Source organism: Pipistrellus hanaki (genome assembly GCF_964339955.1).
Source record: "Pipistrellus hanaki genome assembly, chromosome: 5".
Classification (NCBI taxonomy): Eukaryota; Metazoa; Chordata; class Mammalia; order Chiroptera; family Vespertilionidae; genus Pipistrellus; species Pipistrellus hanaki.
The window spans coordinates 75,439,142-75,443,994 of NC_140507.1; the positions used below are offsets into that span (position 1 = coordinate 75,439,142).

General features: G+C 36.0%; 1 pseudogene across 1 annotated transcript; it reads left to right on the forward strand.

Moving 5' to 3' along the window:
* Positions 1 to 1,340: 1,340 nt before the first annotated feature.
* On the forward strand, positions 1,341 to 2,278 carry LOC311623535 (olfactory receptor 7D4-like; annotated as a pseudogene). Its single transcript has one exon. The product of its transcript is annotated as an olfactory receptor 7D4-like (transcript).
* The last annotated feature ends 2,575 nt before the right edge of the window (positions 2,279 to 4,853 follow it).

The following is a 4,853-nucleotide window of genomic DNA, read 5'->3' on the forward strand; positions in this document are numbered from 1 at the left end:
GCAAATATCTTCTCCCATTACACTAGTTGCCTTTTATTTTCAAATCTTAAATATGCCTTTCAATGTTTAGGATAATTTCATTTATAGACACTTTGAATAATTTTAAATGAAGCTTATTTTTTATGCTTATACCACTAATTATAATGCAACACATCTTCACTTGAGAGCATTTAAACATGCATACATGCCCTCACACATGCTTTCTATTTTATTAAAATGGTAGTATGCTTTTGTTCTCCCCTATTATCAATGAGGTCTATGTGTATCTTCTTCTTCTTGGAATATTCTACTTGGCATGAAGTCTCTGAAAGAGGAAGACATAAGGATCTTCATTAATTAGAAGCGCTACATGGCAATAAATAATAAAGGTAACAAACCAATTCAGTTTATGATGATGACTGCCAAAGTTTGAGAGAAATATTAATAATGATAACCATGCAAGACAGATTCATTGTGATGTTAAGAACAGAAATTCCCTTTAGTCACATGTCAACTTTATGTCACAGAAACTACACTAGAAAAATTATACACATCATCTCATTTCATTACTCATCCATCTTACATTACAGGGAATATTCACTACTCCACTGGTGTAAGTGAGGTATATACAGGTAAGTGGGATTAAATAACTTTGTCAAGTTCACACATATGTAACATGGTAGACTAAATTCTATTCCAGGAAATCTGACTCAAAATCCAATTTTCTAAATCACAGCTCTATACTGGATTTAGAAAGAGTTACATATCAAAAACAATTATAATGAAAGAATAAATTAAAATGATAACAATTACTCTATTTAGTGAGAACTTACTAAAATTACAGGTATTTTTGAACCACACAAAGTGGAAAGAGCAATAACCATATTTTTAAAAACAAATGCAGTAAGGCACAAGGAGAGTTAACTGTGACATCAATATGAAGCATCAGGTCACACAGAAATAAAGATGTTTGAGTTGAAAAGACATGTTTTAATTACCATTATGAAATAAAACAAACATGGAGATTATCAAAGAAAAGACACTTAAGTGTCTTTATATATTTGAAAGGTTCATATAAATGAAGAAATTGGTGAATGTCCATAAATTCAGAGAAGTGAATTAGAACCAGTCTATAGAGCATAAAAAGAGAAAGTTTCTGTTGACTTAAAGAAAGTCTGAATAATTACTACAATTTAAAATAAGATTGGGTTACCATTTAAATGAGTGAATCATTGTCATTAGAATGACTACCAGATCATGAAGGATGTCCACACAAAGGTGAAATCAAAAGTTGATGACTCCCTTGGATGCTTTTATTGAATGTTGCTTTTGCCTCCTTCTTCATAAGAAAAGCCAGCTTCATGGAAGCAGAAAACCACACAGAAGCATCACAGTTCCTGCTCCTGGGTCTCTCAGATGATCCTAAACTGCAGCCCCTCCTCTGTGGAGTGTTCCTGTCCATGTACCTGTTCACTGTGCTTGGAAACCTGCTCATCATTGTGGCCATCAGCTCTGACTCCCACCTTCACACCCCAATGTATTTCTTTCTTGCCAACCTGTCCTGTGTTGACATCTGTTTCACCTCTACCACGGTCCCAAAGATGCTGGTAAATATCCAGACACAAAGGAAAACCATCTCCTACATTGGGTGCCTCATTCAGTTGTATTTTTTTATGATTTTGGTGGAATGGACATCTTACTACTGACTGTGATGGCCTATGACCGGTATGTGGCCATCTGCCACCCCCTGTACTACACAGTCATCATGAACCCCCGCTTCTGTGGCTTTTTGGTTCTGATGTCTTGGTTCATCATTTTCTGGGTCTCTCTGCTTCATACTCTTCTTGTGAGGCAGCTGACCTTCTGTGTAGGCACTGAAATCCCACATTTCTTCTGTGAATTGGCTCAGATTCTCAAGGTGGCCTGCTCTGACACCCTCATCAATAACGTCGTCTTGTATATGTCTGCTGCCCTTATGGGCGTGCTTCCTCTCACAGGAATTCTGTTTTCTTACTCTAGGATTGTCTCCTCTTTAATGAGAATGTCCTCTGCAGGAGGGAAATATAAAGCATTTTCCACCTGTGGGTCTCACCTCTCCGTGGTCTCCTTGTTCTATGGGACAGGCCTGGGGGTATACCTCAGTTCTGCTCTGACCCATTCTTCCTTATAAAATTCAGTTGCCTCAGTAATATACACTGTGGTCACCCCCATGCTGAACCCCTTCATCTACAGCCTGAGGAACAAGGATGTGAAAGGGACCCTGAGAAGGCTCCTCAACCTAGCAGCACATTGTCTGTGATAGATCTCTGGCCTGAGAATTAAGGGTACACTGTGTGCCCAAAGGTAAATGCTGCAAATTGAAATATCTGGTTCTTTTTCACACCTCAAAGACAAGCTTGATTTCTGCTAATTCCAAAGAATGGATGATTTGCTTTTATTTGCATTTGTATTATTTTCTTCTTAGCTACTCCCTCAAAAATTCCTTTTTTACTTTTCTTTCCTATATGCTTTCTACAATGTTTCATGTTTCATCAACATTTTTACAGCTCTTCTTAAGAATTCTAAATTTATGTCCTAGCTGGTTTAACTTCGTGGATAGAGCATTGGCCTGCAGAATGAAGGAACCCAGGTTTGATTCTCTTTCAAGGGCATATGCCCATGACTTGATCCCAGTGGGGACATGCAGTAGGCAACCAATAAATAATTTTCTCTCATCATTGATGTTTCCATCTCTCTCTCCCTCACCCTTCTACTCTCTGAAATCAATAAAAAATATTTTTTAAAAATAATTCTAAGTTTAAATTTAAAGCACTATCAAGTGTTGACTTCTTTTCCAAAAAGTCATCCTCATATGCTTCTGATCTTCACCTTAATTGAATTGTATGCTTATTTTTCCAGATCAAATTTTATGAAAATCATACAGTAATCAGGACAACATGCTTATGACATCAGGACTCTACTTGTTTCTTCAAATGGATGCCTTAATTTCATCTCAACAGCATTTCTTTTAGATATTTTCACTCATTCACTTCACTTTTCAAAAGAAGAGACTGCAATGAAGTTGGACTACAGCCTGGCAAGCTGACTTTAGGATCCTTCCTTAGATAGGAACTGTGATGTGGTTTTTAAGTTCAGAGTGGAAATTTAGATTTGAATGATGATTTCATCAGATGCCCTATAAGAATTTACCACCTAGAAAACAGAAAAGTATCATTCTTTATTATTATTTGTTCTATCCATCTTCCTTCATTTCTTTTTTGAAAAATATATATTTTAGTGATTTTTTTTACAGAAAGAAAGGAAGAAGGACAGAGAGAAACATCAGTGAGAGAAAATAATTGATCAGCTGTCCCCTGCACACCTCCTACTAGGGATGTGCCCATAACCGAGGTACATGTCCTTGACTGGAATTGAACCTGATACCCTTCAGTCTGCAAGCCAACACTCTATCCATTGAGCAAAACTGGTTAGGACTTCTATTTTATTTGATTTATATTTCCCATTATTTCAGTTTTGAGATAGACCTCTGAGACCCAACCATGTTATAATGAGTACAATACAAAAAGAATTGTTTTCTCATGTGATCTCATTTTATTATGGAACTATGTAGGAGTGTCTCAGGAAGAATAGTTACACATATGTGGAACATGTTTGGAACTTAATTCTTTAGGGGAAGAATGTTAAAAGAATTGAGTCTGCAAGGAAGCATGGAGTAGTACATGCTGCCAGCATTCTCTCCCCACCCCACCCCCCCATTCCCTGAGATCCTCTCACCATTTCCACTGATGACTGGCAAAATCCATACCAGCTGGACCCTCCTTTGCCCAATGTGTGGTAGCAGAAGTGACAGGGCATTATGTCCCACCAGAGAAAGCTCTTGATGGAGAGGTGTAGAGTACAGCATGTCTTTCATCCTTTATCTGGAATAATGCTGAGGGTTTTTGTTTGTTTGTTTGTTTGTTTGTTTGTTTACCATTTAATGGAATTTCCCGGGGAGATGAAATCTCTGTTTATTTACAGTGGTAGGTGCCATAATGCAAGCTTCATTCAATATATTTTCTTTTGTGTATCAGTTCCCCCCTCTCCCATCCATGTCCATGGCTCCTTTCAATAAAGTGTTTGCACATAAATTCTTGGCTCACCATCTGCTTCTATGTGAACAGAAATCAACACAGGGGCTAAGAATGTGACCAATTAAGGTAATATCATAAAAGGAATTAGGAACTTTGGAGAAAAAATAGAAACCAATTGTTTGGGGTATAGGAAGAATTAAAAAATTACTTAAAAGCCATAATTTGTTATGGAGGAAGACTTACTTGGTGAGACTTAAATTTATCTTGATTTAATTTAACCCAATGTGTATTTACTGTGTATTCTACAAATTGAGGAAGGAACCAGAGAGTTACACATCATTGCACTATGGAGTGGTAAGCATCAGAAAGTTGGTGTGTAGCAGGTCCTGTTCAAACAAAAGTTTTTAACTCACATTGAGTAATTCTAGAAAAAACTCTTGAAAATTGATTTAATATTTTATTGAGATATAGTTTACACACATAAATTTTTTCAATTGATGTAGTAAGTTAAATTATCTTAGTAAATTTATAGTAGAGCTATGTAATCATTAACAAAATCCAATTTATGATAATTTATCATCTTAAAAATACCTTTTTACCCATTTAAAGTTAATTACAAATTCCACTTTAGTCTTGGAAACCCCTGATTACTTTCTGTCTTAATACATTTGTGTTTTCTACATATTTTATATAAATTGAATCATAAAATATGTGGCCTTTTCTATCTGTCTTATATTTGGTGCATTTTTTGGGTCATTCATGTAAAAGTATGTGTCAATATTTTATTTCTTTTATTGCAGA